Source organism: Salmo trutta, chromosome 7 (genome assembly GCF_901001165.1).
Source record: "Salmo trutta chromosome 7, fSalTru1.1, whole genome shotgun sequence".
Taxonomy (NCBI): domain Eukaryota; kingdom Metazoa; phylum Chordata; class Actinopteri; order Salmoniformes; family Salmonidae; genus Salmo; species Salmo trutta.
The window spans coordinates 45,088,411-45,104,839 of NC_042963.1; the positions used below are offsets into that span (position 1 = coordinate 45,088,411).

Here is a 16,429-nt window from a genome sequence, read left to right on the forward strand (position 1 = left end):
TCCAGCTAGGATGGAGTCTGTCACTCCTCAACAGGCCAGGCTTGGTCTTGTTTGTGGGTGAGTCCCAGAAAGAGGGCCAATTATCTACAAATTCTATATTTTGGGAGGGGCAGAAAACAGTTTTCCACCCGCGATTGAGTTGTGTGACTGCTGTAGAGCTCATCACTCCCCCTAACTGCGAGGGGGCCAGAGACAATTACTCGATGCTGACACATCTTTCTAGCTGATTTACACGCTGAAGCTATGTTGCGCTTGGTGACCTCTGACTGTTTCCTCCTAACATCGTTGGTGCCGACGTGGATAACAATATCCCTATACTCTACACTCGCCAGTTTTAGCTTTAGCCAGCACCATCTTCAGATTATCCTTAACGTCGGTAGCTCTGCCCCCTGGTAAACAGTGTATGATCGCTGGATGATTCATTTTAAGTCTAATACTGCGGGTAATGGAGTCGCCAAACATCTGCCCAGCCCTCTGAATCCTGCCCAGCTTCCAGCTCTCTGGTGATGCATATTTTTGTATGGATTGATTGTGATGCTGTTTTTGACCTGATACAGGGGAGTGTCACCACTGGAGTCCCCGTGCTCTCCTATGATGTGTCCGTGGACACTGCTAGGGTGGATCTGCAGTCTCTCTCCCGTCAAGTAGGAGAACCATGTTGAGTCCAGATTGGTTCCGCTGACCCTGTTCAGTACCATCGGGTTAGCCACCAGCCAGGGTTAGAAACAAATATATACATGCTCAATTACTATTGGACAGGGTTTCTCCACGCTAGGAAGAAACCTTTACTTAGGGAAAATGAGTCATGTAACTAAGTTTGACTTGACTCTTCTTATCAGTCTGATAATATCCTACTCACTTCTCCATATACGAATATAAGAAGTGGACATGGTGTAGTGAGGTCTAGGGGTTTATATGACCAAGAGGATGGTGTCAGGGCTGGAGGTGTCAGGGCTGGAGGTGTCAGGGCTGTGCTGGGCCAGTGGAGAGATGATCTGCTTCAACACCTAAATGTTCCTCTGGAGCAGATCCTGACGACTCTCCCTCTTCCTCTGACGCATGCCTGCAGTGATGAAGCACAGCTTGGAGTTGGCTGTGTCTGAGTAGTCTAAGAGGAACAGAGCACGATATATTACAATATGTTACAACAAAGTGGGAAAATATCCCAAACTCCACATTTTTACATCTAGGGATTTCATAGTTTGACACTCGACACATTTTCCCACAAGAGTTTGAAATACAAAAATCATTCATCGTTCTGCTATAGCACTGTATTATTTTAAAGGAGTCAGCACACTTACATGCAAGCACGCACACGCACACGTGCACGCACACACACGCACGCGCACGCACGCACGCACGCACGCACACACACACACACACACTACGCACGCACGCACGCACACACACACACACACACACACACGGGCACTGAGCCAGGCTATAGCTGACCTCTGGTGGCTGTGATCTTGGAGGTCTTCAGGAAGAGGCTGGCTTGCTGCATGTCCAGCTCCTCTCCATGCAGTCCTCTATAGCATCCACCACGGTGACTTCATCAGCCACACTCTTCACAGCAAGTGACGGGGTAAGTGATAAGCTATACTAGACTGTTTATCATCAGCATTCATAGTAATTGTTAGCTCCAATGAAATGTATTTGTTGGAATGGCGTGGCACTGTATACAAGCTCAGAATAAAAATCGAAAGTCTTTGGTGCTCACTCTGTGATATGCACAGTGGGACTCACCTACTGTAAGATACTGAGGGAACATGCCATACTGACATTACCCACACCCAAGATGGTCACTTTGGTGTTTCCACCTACTGGTCTAGGACTGATGTGGTTTATCTCTGACAGTAAACATGGCATCTGCTTTTGATATAGTGGATAGAATAGGGACAACACAACATGTAATGCTTTTTCTATACAGCGTTTGGCATAGTGGCAACATCATGCAATAACCAGGTGAATACAATGTAACTATACTGTATATCACTAAATGGACTCACTGTTACCTGTTTATTGCATGATGTTACCACTATGATCGCAAGAGCATCGAACTTCACGAGACTACAATAACATGAAAAGGCTCCACTTTTCAGAATTATACATCGTTGAACTTTTCATAAAATTAGAGGTAGGTTATAATATCATGCAATAAACAGGTAACAGTGAGTCCATTTAGTGATATACAGTATAGTTACATTGTATTCACCTGGTTATTGCATGATATTATAACCTACCTCTAATTTTATGAAAAGTTCAATGATGTATAATTCTGAAAAGTGGAGCCTTTTCATGTTATTGTAGTCTCGTGAAGTTCGATGCTCTTGCGATCATGGGTGGAATGTTTAATAACCGATGTTCCATTTTTTCACACTAGATGGCAGAAAATTCATTCCTAAAAGTTTCAATGGCAACGAGCTTTAACACTGGGACAAGAAAGCAGTGTCCAAAAAAAACTATTGAAAAGAAGCGCTCTCAGTGGGGATGGGAATGGAAAGTGTGGTCTGTGCTGGTGTACGGCGTGCACACGGAGTAACCAATTTGTAGCCAAAATGTTCATGGATATTCTGCAAAAAAAATAGATTTTATTTGGGTGAGTATTTTATATTTCACGATTTTTTTCTTCCATACAGTGATATGAAATCATGTTGGATGGACTAAGCTAATTTTGATGGATTCGTAGAATTTTTTATTTTGTATTTTTTACATCGCGGTTTCAGCCAGTCACATTCTATATTCATATTGTAAGCTAAGTCTAATGGTTAAACTTTAAATACGTTTATAACTACTGTAGTATGTAGCCTATTTGTGTTTCTTTAGTTAAGTGACAGTGATAGTTTTAAAGTGGAGTTTAAAAAAATCATCGGTGTTCCCAAACGATCATAATGAGAATGATGACGACGATGATGTATCAATTTAATGCAACCTTCCATATATATATATATGTGTGTGTCTGAATATATATATATATATATGTCTGAATATATATATATATATTCAGACACACATACTGATTAAAGGGTTTTTCTTCATTTTTACTATTTTCTACATTGTAGAAATGTATGTTTAAACTATTAAATAACACATATGGAAACATGTAGTAACCAAAAAAAGTGTTAAACAAATCAAAATATATTTTATATTTGATATTCTTCAAAGTAGCCACACTTTTCCTTGATGAAGCTTTGCATGTTCTTGGCATTCTCTCAACCAGCTTCATGAGGTAGTCACCTGGAATGCATTTCAATTAACAGGTGTGCCTTGTTAAAAGATCATTTGTGGAATTTCTTTCCTTTTTAATGCGTTTGAGCCAATCAGTTGTGTTGTGACAAGGTAGGGGTGGCATACAGAAGATAGCCCTATTTGGTAAAAGACCAAGTCCATATTATGGCAAGAACAGCTCAAATAAGCAAAGAGAAACGGCAGTCCATCATTAATAAATGACATGAACGTCAGTCAATCTGGAAAATTTCAATAACTTTGAAAGTTTCTTCAAGTGTAGTCGCCAAAACCATCAAGCACTATGATGAAACTGGCTCTCATGACAACTGGCACAGGAAAGGAAGACCCAGAGTTACTTCTGCTGCAGAGAATAAGTTCATTCGAGTTACCAGCCTGAGAAATTGCCCCAATAATTGCTTCACAGAGCTCAAGTAACAGACACATCTCAACATCAACTGTTCAGAGGAGACTGCAAGAATCAGTCTTTCGAATTGCTGCAAAGAAACCACAACTAAAGCACACCAATGAGAGGAAGAGACTTGCTTGGACCAAGAAACATGAGCAAATCTGAGTTTTGGTCTGATTTTTGGTTCCAACCGCCGTTTCTTTGAGAGACCCAGAGTAGGTGAACAGATGATCTCCGCATGTGTAGTTCCCACCGTGAAGCATGGAGGAGGAGGTGTAATGGTTTGGGGGTGCTTTGCTGGTGACACTGTTGGTGATTTATTTAGAATTCAAGGCACACTTAACCAGCATGGCTACCACAGCATTCTGCAGCGATACGCCATCCCATCTGGTTTGCTCTTAGTGGGACTTTAAATTTGTTTTACAACAGGACAATGACCCAACACACCTCCAGGCTGTGTAAGGGCTATTTGACCAAGAAGAATAGTGATGGATTGCTGCATCAGATGACCTGGCCTCCACAATCACCAGACCTCAACCCAGTTGAGATGGTTTGAGATGAGTTGGACCGCAGAGTGAAGGAAAAGCAGCCAACAAGTGCTCAGCATATGTGGGAACTCCTTCAAGACTGTTGCAAAAGCTTTCCAGGTGAAGATGGCTGGAAAAGCTTTCCAGGTCACTTTTTTGGTTACTACATGATTCTATATGTGTTATTTCATAGTTTTGATGTCTTCACTATTATTCTACAATGTAGAAAATAGTGAAAATAAAGAAACACACTTGAGTAGGTGTGTCCAAACTTGATATAGTGGGTAACTGGGTACATGGTGGGTAACTCAAGCTCTTCGCTCAGATCAAGCGTGATGGGACTCTTGGACCCCCTTGGACTGAACCATGCTTATCAGATTTCATTATCACTGTGTTAATTCCAATCACTTCCAATGAAGGCAGTGCATCGTTGCTGCAGGCTGCATCCCTAACTAACCACCATGATTCAGAGACCAGTGGCCCCTGGGACCCAGTCTCTCCGGTCAGTCCTATGGCCCAGTCCCTCTGGGTTGAGACTGAAGAAGCAGAACTATTGTTGACCTCACCTCCGCCAGAGCCCCAGAATCCTTTGGGAGGTGTCGGATGTGATCATTCCTTTGGAGAAGTGATGTATCCATATTGACAACCTGGGAAGGAAGTAGGATATCACATGTGAAGGATCTGGGATTTCCCTTCCCCTCAGGGATTATTGGGTTGTGGATATTGTGGAGTTGGGACTGAGCAGGGAAGAGAGAGGGTATCTGGCACTCAGCCTGCTATGGAACTGGGAGCTGAGGGGAGCCAGCATCAGCACCAGCACCAGAGGAGGAAACCTGTGACACATGCACTGGAGGAGCAGAAAAAGGTAAATGGAGCCCTTCGCTGTCTGTCTCTCTGTCTGTCCGCTAATGACCTCTTTACAATTATGACCACTGCTTCACAGTGATAATAATGTCACAAACAGGAGCTTGAGGGGAACATCTGTTTGATTCACCCCAAAATGTTTTTACATTACTGTTATATGATCGTTACCCTGCTGGTGTGGTTGATCAAATCAGTGGCTGCAGTTTAATTCTGTGTACAAGTCAGCAGTTTCTGAATGCTTTGAACTTTGAAACTGAACAGAACAAAATGTACAGCATAATGGTAAAAGTAAGTTTTATTGTAATCTGTTGAACAACTTTAAAAATGGTATGTACGAATATAAATGATGCGTGATGCCGGTGGTGAAAATGACAGTAACAAAAGTATGTTTATTCTTGGCTAGATTCAATATGCATGCAGAGTTAGGTAGTTTATGTATCTATTATGAGAGAGTTATTGGGGATCCCGTCCCCCATCTGTTCAGGCTTCAGACCAGGATGTTATAAGAGGGTTCTCTACGGTAGCTAGGTTGTCCCCCCACTCCCATGGCTGGCAGCTGGGGCAGCATATATTGGTCATGCTTTGGCTTTGGTGAAGCTTCTACATTGAACTGTGGGGCTGTCATAGAGATTAGGTAATTTGCCTTGATAAGTACTTGCGATCGCTTTCAATGACTCCCCAAGTGAAAGTCTCCCTTTGAACAATGTAAAGCTCAGTGTTGGGTCTTATCATGTCAGCCCCCTCTCTCACGCCTTATGGCAGCCTGATTGCCTTGCACTCTTGCCTCATTGTTGGCCCTCATTTAGCCCACCCTCGTTTGTCATCAGATGTCTATTTAATTTTAGGATGATTAAGTGTTCTATTTGTTCAGACCTGTGATTTCTATGATTCAGTGTTCCTGGGTTCTTGAGAGGTACAGGTAAAAGAAGGCTGCTTGTGAACTCATCATTATCCTTCAATAGCCAAAAGAGTAGTTTTCTGTGACTTGATGCTTTGGTTTATCCCCTTACTGAATTATTGATAGGTCCGGGAGCAGTGATTTTAATCATCTCTGATTGTGATGGTAGTATCATTAATTAATGGCCTCCTAACCTGCTCTAACATCTTTTAGACCAATAATTCCTACAATGCACCATGTTGATTACCATATTAGTAATCCATCTGGTATGACATTGGCTACCTACAAAGCTACAGTTGGTACTACTTGAAAGGGGGATACCTAGTCAGTTGAATGTCTTCCGAATGTCTTCAACTGAAATGTGTCTTCCGCATTTAACCCAACCCCTCTGAATCAGAGAGGTGCGGGGGGCTGCTTTAATCGACATCCACATCATCTGAGTCACGGGAACAGTGGGTTAACTGCCTTGCTTAGGGGCAGAATGACAGGTTACTGGTCCATCGCTCCTACCCACCAGGCTACCTGCTGCCCCTACTGAAGCTTGATTGTTGTTCTAACTAGATTATTTGTAATTTTGTTCCAAAGCGAGTCAAATTAGGCAATTGTTTTCACAGCCCACCTATCCTCCAACTGTGTTTCCACAGGCATCCCATTCTGAGATATTTTTCCACTAATTGTCCTTTTGACAAATCAGATCAGCTCTTTTACCAATAACTGGGCAAAAGATCAGAATGTGTCTGCCTGTGTAAACAGTCTTATTGGCACTTTTCTAACGAAGCAAACATTTCATAGCAATGTTGTTGAGTGGTTGAAAGTTGTCATAAAGTCTCCCATTTAACATTTGTTTGTCTTTGTGTGTTCTAACTTTGGTACATGTCTATTCATGATTATTTTGTTTCATTCGGCAAGCTCTGGAAAGGAAGGGTAGCCCTCTCATGCAGTCAAATGACCTAGTGGCCTTTTGGGTGGAATGGTATTAAAATGGTTAATAATTTCATAATTAATTAACGTTTATTTTTTTTACGCTGAAAATCCGTTATTTCTATGTCAAGGATTTTGTTATATTTCAGTCTTCTGTGATGTATATAAAGTGTAATATTGGGACGCAAACTCAAAATGTAATACATTTCAACTCTATATCTGACATGGTACAGGTGTCTTCTTTTTTAAAGCCCATAACCATGTGTGTGAGGTGTATACTTTTGTTTCAAAGTAGATTTGTTTAAGACTAACAAGAAGCGCTCTATGTGACCCTGATTTAGCCCACTGCAGTAAAAGTTTTTAAGATGGTGTGATGGAGTTGATGTGAAGTCTCGTGCTGATCCTACATAGTGTTGGAGAGAGCTCTCCCTCCTCTGCCTACTCCTCACTATGGCTGAATGGAGTGGGAGGAGAGGACTTCTGTCTGAACTAGGTTCCTGTCAAGCGCATTAGCCGTAGCCACTGACATTGATGCTAATGAGTTTGTGGGGCCAGGAAAGAATGGTATATTGTCCATAGTTATGGAGGGCCATCAAGGGATCCTGTCATAAGATGTTAGATTCTACACACAGCCAGGGTTTAGCTTTGACTTTGACTTCATGATTGTTTGAAAAAGTTCAGCCTAAAGTATGAGGTTAAGAGTGCTGTGAGCTGTTAGATGATGTGATTGAGGATGAAGAGTACTATTCAAGAAGGTTACTCCGATTAGTTTAACCTATTCATTCATATTAATCCATAGTCTATCTGTGCATCATATTTCAGTCCCTAGTCATATTTTTCAGTGGTTAGCCTCTTATCTAGTGGTTTTGGGTTACCCTGTCACCACAGTTTAGTTTCCCATTGAAAGGGGTGGCATTGATTTATGTATTTAGCAAAAGGGAAATGGAGATGTAATGGTTGTTTGTATACCTGTGATATGAAGTGTGGTATATAGGGTATATGCAATTAATCATTGGCAGACTTGTTTTTATTCTCAATATACACACATACATCCAACAGTATCCATCAACCTCAGTGGTAGGCTATATGAAACATGCATGAGAGCACCAGCTGTTCCAGAAGACTGTGTGATCATGCTCTCCACAGCAGATGTGAGTAAGACCTTTAAACAGGTCAACATTCACAAGGCCGCAGGGCCAGACGGATTACCAGAATGTGTACTACTCTCTGTCCGAGTCTGTAAAACCAACATGTTTTAAGCAGACCACCATAGCGCAGTTTGCGCGAGGACGTCCGTCGAGAGTTGGCCTGCAGGGACACCACCATTACTTTCGACCAGCTGGTGGACCTGTCCATTCGGCTGGATAACCTGCTGGCTACCTGCGGACGTCCAGATCGGGGTCTGTCGGTTCCATCCCCCAGCACCACCGCTCCGATGCCCATGGAGCTGGGAGGTGCTGCGCTCAGGGAGACCGGAAGAGGTTCCGTCTCGTGCACCATCTGTGGCCGCAGAGGTCACACTGCCGGTCGGTGCTGGGTTGGTTCCTCTGTGGGTCGAGGCAGCAGGCAGGGCACGCTGGCGGCACCCCAGGTGAGAAGGCACCATTCTCAGCCAGAGCCCTCTGTTGCGCCGTGTTTTGTTCGTTACGTTTCCTGAGTTTTCCACGCATTCCCAGCATAAGGCGCTTGTCGATTCAGGTGCGGCTGGGAATTTTATAGACAGATCATTAGCCTATAGTTTAGGGATCCCCATCGTTCCTGTGGCAATTCCCTTCCTAGTTCACGCCTTAGATAGTCGACCATTAGGGTCAGGGTTGATTAGGGAGGCCACCGCTCCTCTGGGCATGGTGACGCAGGGGGGTCACACGGAGAATATCAACCTCTTTCTCATTGACTCTCCTGCGTTTCCCGTGGTGCTAGGTCTATCCTGGTTAGCTTGTCATAACCCCACTATTTCATGGCAATGGAGGGCTCTCACGGGGTGGTCGCGAGAGTGCTCGGGGGGATGCTTCGGGTTTCCATAGGTGCTACTACGGTGGAAAGTCCAGACCAGGTCTCCACCATGCGCATTCCTCCAAGTATGCCGATTTGGCTCTCGCCTTCTCCAAAAAGAAAGCGACTCAATTACCACCCCATCGACGGGGGGATTGTGGGATAAATCTCCTGGTAGACGCTGCACTTCCCAGGAGTCACGTGTATCCCCTGTCACAGGCGGAGACGGTGGCTATGGAAACATATGTCTCCGAATCCCTGCGTCAGGGGTACATTCGGTCCTCCACTTCACCCGCCTCCTCGAGTTTCTTTTTTGTGAAGAAGAAGGAGAGAGGTTTGCGCCTGTATATTGACTATTGAGGCCTTAATCAGATAACTGTGAGGTACAGTTACCCGCTACCTGTAATCGCCACAGCGATTGAGTCAATGTACGGGGTGCGCTTCTTCACCAAACTTGATCTCAGGAGTGCTTACAACCTGGTGCGTATCCGGGAGGGAGACGAGTGGAAGACGGCGTTCAGTACGACCTCATTGGCATTATGAGTACCTCATCATGCCATACAGGTTGATGAATGCTCCATCAGTCTTCCAAGCATTTGTAGACAAGATTTTCAGGGACCTGCACGGACAGGGTGTAGTGGTGTATATTGATGACATTCTGATATACTCCGCTACACGTGCCGAGCGTGTGTTCCTGGTGCGCAAGGTGCTTGGTCGACTGTTAGAGCATGACCTGTACGCCAAGGCTGAGAAATGCCTGTTCTTCCAACAGTCCGTCTCCTTCCTAGGGTACCGCATTTCCACCTCAGGGGTGGAGATGGAGACTGACCGCATTTCAGCCGTGCGTAATTGGCCGACTCCCACCACGGTAAAGGAGGTGCAGTGGTTTTTAGGGTTTGCCAATTACTACCGGAGGTTTATCCAGGGTTTTGGTCAGGTAGCGGCTCCCATTACCTCACGGCTGAAGGGGGGACCGGTACGTTTGCAGTGGTCGGCTGAGGAGGACAGGGCTTTTGGTCACCTGAGGGCTCTGTTTACCTCGGCTCCCGTGCTGGCCCATCCGGATCCCTCTTTGGCATTCATAGTGGAGGTGAATGCGTCCGAGGCTGGGATAAGAGCCGTGCTCTCTCAGCGCTCGGGTATGCCACCGAAGCTCCGCCCATGTGCCTTCTTCTCGAGGAAGCTCAGCCCGGCGGAGCGAAACTATGACGTGGGGGACCGGGAGCTGTTGGCTGTCATCAAGGCTCTGAAGGCGTGGAGACATTGGCTTGAGGGGGCTAAACACCCTTTTCTCATCTGGACTGACCACCGCAATCTGGAGTACATCCGGGCAGCGAGGAGACTGAATCCTAATCAGGCAAGGTGGGCCATGTTTTTCACCCGTTTTGTGTTCACTCTTTCTTACAGACCAGGTTCCCAGAACGTGAAGGCAGACGCACTGTCCCGGCTGTATGACACAGAGGTGCGGCCCATGGATCCCACCCGCATACTCCCGGCCTCCTGCCTGGTGGCGCCGGTAGTGTGGGAGCTGGACGCGGACATTGAGCAGGCATTGCGTGCAGAGCCTGCTCCACTCCAGTGTCCCGCTGGGCGTCTGTATGTTCCGTCTGCTGTCCGTGACCGGTTGATCTATTGGGCCCACACGTCACCCTCCTCTGGTCATCCAGGCATCTGTCGGATGGTGCGCTGTCTGACTGGGAAGTACTGGTGGCCCACTTTGTCTAAGGACGTGAGGGTTTATGTTTCCTCCTGCTTGGTGTGCGCCCAGTGTAAGGCTCCTAGGCACCTGCCCAGAGGTAAAATAAACCCCTTACCCATTCCACAACGGCCATGGTCGCACCTGTCGATCAATATCCTGACTGATCTTCCCCATCACAGGGAAACACTACGATCCTGGTTGTTGTGGATCGTTTCTCTAAGTCCTGCCGTCTCCTTCCTCTGCCCGGTCTCCCTACGGCCCTACAGACTGCGGAGGCCTGGGGGTCTCGATCAGCCTTACCTCGGGTTTTCACCCCGAGAGTAACCTGCAGGTGGAGAGAGTTAACCAGGATGTGGGTAGGTTTCTGAGGTCCTATTGCCAGGACCGGCCGGGGGAGTGGGCAGCGATCGTGCCTTGGGCAGAGATGGCCCAGAACTCGCTCCGACACTCCTCCACTAACCTCTCCCCCTTCCAGTGTGTATTGGGGTATCAGCCGGTTCTGGCTCCTTGGCATCAGAGTCAGACCGAGGCTCCTTCGGTGGACGACTGGTTCCCGGCGCGTGGAGGAAACATGGGACGCCGCCCATGTTCACCTTCAGCGTGCCGTGCTGCGCCAGAAAGTTGGCGCGGACCGTCACCGCAGTGAGGCCCCGGTGTTCGCACCGGGGGACCGGGTCTGGCTCTCGACCCGAAACCTGTCCCTCCGCCTGCCCTGCCAGAAGCTGGGTCCATGGTTTGTTGGGCCATTTAAAGTCCTGAGGAGAGTGAACAAGGTTTGTTACAGGTTACAGTTTCCCACCGATTACCGTATTAACCCCTCGTTCCATGTGTCTCTCCTCAGGCCGGTGGTGGCTGGCCCGCTCCAGGAGTCTGAGAGGTGCGGGAGGTTCCTCCGCCACCTCTGGACATCGAGGGGGCCCCGGCGTACTCCGTTTGTTCCATACTGTATTCGAGACGTCGGGCAATGGGCCTTCAGTACCTCGTGGACTGGGAGGGGTATGGTTCGGAGGAGAGATGCTGGGTTCCGGTGGAGGACGTGTTGGACCGTTCAATGCTGCGGGAGTTCCACCATCTCCGGCTGGATCGCGCTGCGCCTCGCCGTCCGGTTCGTCCCCGAGGCCGGTGTCGGCGCGCTGCTGGAGACGCGCGTCGGGGGGGTACTGTCACGACTTCTACCGAAGTCGATGCCTCTCCTTGTTCGGGCGGTGTTCGGCGGTCGACGTCACCAGTCTTCTAGCCATCGCCGATCCATTTTTCATTTTCCATTTGTTTTGTCTTGTTTTCCCACACACCTGGTTTTCAGTTCTTTGCTCAGAACTTGAGAACATATGAAAGCTGGTGGTTCCTTTTAACAGGAGTCTTCAATATTCCCAGTTAAGAAGTTTTAAGTTGTAGTTATTGTAGGAATTATATGAGTATTTCTCTCTATACCATTTGTATTTCATATACATTTGACTATTGGATGTTCATATAAGCACTTTAGTATTGCCAGTGTAACAGTATAGCTTCCGTCCCTCTCCTCGCCCCTACCTGGGCTCGAACCAGGAACACATCGACAACAGCCACCCTCGAAGCATTGTTACCCATCGCTCCACAAAAGCCGCGGCCCTTGCAGAGCAAGGGGAACAAGTACTCCAAGTCTCAGAGCGAGTGACGTTTGAAACGCTATTAGCGCGCACCCCGCTAACTAGCTAGCCATTTCACATGGGTTACACCAGCCTAATCTCGGGAGTTGATAGGCTTGAAGTCATAAACAGCTCAATGCTTGAAGCACAGCGAAGAGCTGCTGGCAAACGCACGAAAGTGCTGTTTGAATGAATGCTTACAAGCCTGCTGCTGCCTACCATCGCTCAGTCAGACTGCTCTATGAAATATAAAATCATAGACTTAATTATAACATAATAACACACAGAAATACGAGCCTTTGGTCATTAATATGGTTGAATCTGGAAACTATCATTTCGAAAACAAAACGTTTATTTTTTCAGTGAAATACAGAACCGTTACGTATTTTATCTAACGGATTGCATCCCTAAGTCTAAATATTGCTGTTACATTGTACAACCTTCAATGTTATGTCATAATTATGTTCAATTCTGGCAAATTAATTACGGCCTTTGTTAGGAATAAATGGACTTCACACAGTTCGTAACGAGCCAGGAGGTCCAAACTGCTGCATAAACCCTGACTGCTTGCACGGAACGCAAGAGAAGTGACCCAATTTCCCTAGTTATAAGAAATTCATGTTAGCAGGCAATATTAACTAAATATACAGTTTTAAAAATATATACTTGTGTACTGATTTTAAAGAAAGGCATTGAAGTTTATGGTTAGGTACACATTGGTGCAACGACAGAAATACTGAAAACCGATTGTTATGAAAACTTGAAATCGGCCCTAATTAAACGGCCATTCCGATTAATCGGTCGACTTCTAGTCCAAGCACACCAAGACAGTCGTGAAGAGGGCACGACAAAACCCATTCCTCCTCAGGAGACTGAAAAGATTTGGCCTGGGTCCTCAGATCCTCAAAAAGTTCTACAGCTGCACCACCGAGAGCATCCTGACTGGTTGCATCACTGCCTGGTATGGCAACTGCTCAGCCTCCGACCACAAGGCACTACAGAGGGTAGTGCGTATGGCCCAGTACATCACTGGGGCCAAGCTTCCTGCCATCCAGGACCTCTATACCAGGCGGTGTCAGAGGAAGGCCCTAAAAATTCAAAGACTCCAGCCACCCTAGTCATAGACTGTTCTCTCTGCTACTGCATGGCAAGCGGTACCGGAGTGCTAAGTCTAGGTCCAATAGGCTTCTAAACACCTTATACCCCCAAGCCATAAGTCTCCTGAACATCTAGTCAAATGGCTACCCAGACTATTTGCATTGCCCCCCCTCCCCCCTTCTTTACACCACTGCTACTCTCTGCTGTCATCTATGCATAGTCACTTTAATAACTCTACCTACATGTATATTCTACCCCCGCACATTGACTCTGTATCGGTACCCCCACCTGTATATAGTTTCGCTATTGTTATTTTACTGCTGCTCTTTAATTACTTGTTACTTTTATCTCTTATTCTTATCCGTATTTTTTTTTTAAACTGTATTGTTGGTTAGGGGCTTGTAAGTAAGCATTTCACTGTAAGGTCTACACCTGTTGTATTCGGCACATGTGACAAAACATTTTTTATTTGGGGAGAGTATGCCGTTGCATTTTGAGTGGGAATATCATTCTCCACTCTTTAATGGATCACAATTTGATCTACTATTTAAGGGAGAAAATTGCTCTCCTGCAGAAATGAGAGAGTGTGCATACATCTTCTGTCTGCTGTATAATCATTTTATTTAACCAGGCAAGTCAGTTAAGAACAAATGATTATTTACAATAATGGCCTACCCCAGCCGAACACGGACGACGCTGGGCCAATTGTGCGCCACCCTATGGGATTCCCAATCACAGCCGGTTGTGATACAGCCTGGATTCAAACCAGGGTGTCTGTAGCGACACCTCTAGCACTAGATGCAGAGCCTTAGACCGCTGCGCCACTCGGGAGCTATTCTGCCCAAAGCAACAAAAATACAAATATATTACAGATACAAAAGCCTGTAAGATGGTCAATGGTATGACTATACATTTACATTTACATTTACGTCATTTAGCAGACGCTCTTATCCAGAGCGACTTACAAATTGGTGCATTCACCTTATGATATCCAGTGGAACAACCACTTTACAATAGTACATCAATTTTTTTGGGGGGGGGGGTTAGAAGGATTACTATATCCTATCCCAGGTATTCCTTAAAGAGGTGGGGTTTCAGGTGTCTACGGAAGGTGGTGATTGACTCCGCTGTCCTGGCGTCGTGAGGGAGCTTGTTCCACCATTGGGGTGCCAGAGCAACGAACAGTTTTGACTAGGCTGAGCGGGAACTGTGCTTCCGCAACGGTAGGGGGGCCAGCATGCCAGAGGTGGATGAATGCAGTGCCCTTGTTTGGGTGTAGGGCCTGATCAGAGCCTGAAGGATACCGAGGTGCCGTTCCCCTCACAGCTCCGTAGGCAAGCACCATGGTCTATGAAATTGTGTGTATGAAGACTGTAAGCCATCCTGATGACTGCCTCTGAACTGTGGATCACTCAGATTCTCTTGTTTCCTGTGGTTGTAAATGTGATTAGACTTGTTCTCCTTGATGCTGTCAATTTCATCTTTACCTACCATGCTGCAGGGGTAACACACACACACACACACACACACATGCACACACACACTCAAACATTTTGGACAGAGCTTAAATCATGCTCTTCTCATAATAGGAACCCTCAGTAATGCCTTAGCAGGGCCACACCTTTAACAAGCCACTGAAGGGAGAGACCCACTGGAACTGTCTGTGGGATGGAGAGGAGGATAGGTGGGAGAATGGAGGGCACTTGTTTCAATTCGGTCCTCCTCTAGGCCCCAGCACCATCTGTCCCTCTCCTGCTCTCCTCTCTCGTTCTTTCCATCTCTCTGTGGACGTGGGCTGGAAAACCTGAGGGAGGGCAGGAGTAATCCTTACACCCCACTACTACAGTACATGTATTAGTTCTGCTATGGCTTACTTTGGATTCTGAAGAACAAAAAAGTGACATGTAGTGGTGAATGCTAAAGCGCAGAATGCGAAAGTGTGTGTGTGTGCGTGTGTATGATAATGTTTCAACCATAAAGGTAGACTCAGATATATGACGTAGATGTAGAAAGTAAACGGCATAGTGGATACATTTCCTCAACAACTAAGAGCGTTGAAGCGTGAGGCTCAATTTCTCCACTGTAATGGTCCCCTGCACATGCGCAGATAATGTGGGTTTTTCTGCATCGAAATGTATTGTACGCTCCGCCAAAGTGTTTTTCAGGTCTCCTATGTCCAAAAAGTAAAAACAATGATAATGGACCTATATGCGTGTGTATGTGCCCCCCAGACCCCAAACAGCAAGCAATGCAGGTGTAGAAGCACGGTGGCTAGTAAAAACTCCCTAGAAAGGCCGAAACCTAGGAAGAAACCTAAAGAGGAACCAGGCTATGAGGGGGGGGGGGGGGGGGCAGTCCTCTTCTGGCTGTACCGGGTGGAGATTATAACAGAACATGGTCAAGATGTTGAAATGTTCATAGATGACCAGCAGGGTTAAATAATAATAATCACAGTGGTTGTAGAGGGTGCAACAGGTCAGCACCTCAGGAGTAAATGTCAGTTGGCTTTTCATAGCCGATTATTCAGAGTTTCTCTACTGCTCCTGCAACCTCCAAGGCCAGGGTGTTGAAGCTGTCTGGATTGGACTTCTCAAAGCGGCGTTTCCATTGCTTGATAACGGGATCGGGATCGGAACCAGTGGCATCCGCTAGGTCCTTTCGAAGCATCGGTCCATTTTCCACAGGCGGGGGAGACTTCCCCAGTGTCATGACGTTGCCCTCTTTGGGTTTTCTATGCACCATCCCCCTACCTCTGTCTCCCACACCCAGGCTCTGTGAGAGCGGTCGTAAACTCCTAAAGAGAATGTCCTGCCTCGTGGCCACAGTATGGAGACAGAGTGGGTTTCATATTATGATATCTGAAAGTTATATTAGGAAAATTATAACTTTGTAATCTGAATATTTTCCTTGGTGCCCCGACTTCCTAGTTAATTACAGTTACACGATTAATCAGTTTAATCGCGTAGTAATAATTACAGAGAGTTATTTGATAAATTTGTCTTCAGTTTTAATGATGCCAAAGACACGACACCAGTGAAAGGTCCCTGTGAAGCACTGGCCAGTCAGTCAAAGAATGGAACGACGTCCAGACTGAGGTGTATTGAAGGAGAAGGTAGGTGGCCGTGGTTTCCCCAGAAAATTGTGCAACGCTGAGACAGTTTGGTCCTATAG

At 46.2% G+C, this 16,429-nt stretch overlaps 1 pseudogene; it reads right to left on the reverse strand.

Moving 5' to 3' along the window:
• Positions 1 to 911: 911 nt before the first annotated feature.
• LOC115196616 (L-lactate dehydrogenase B chain-like) lies at positions 912 to 15,967 on the reverse strand (annotated as a pseudogene).
• Between the last annotated feature and the right edge of the window lie 462 nt (positions 15,968 to 16,429).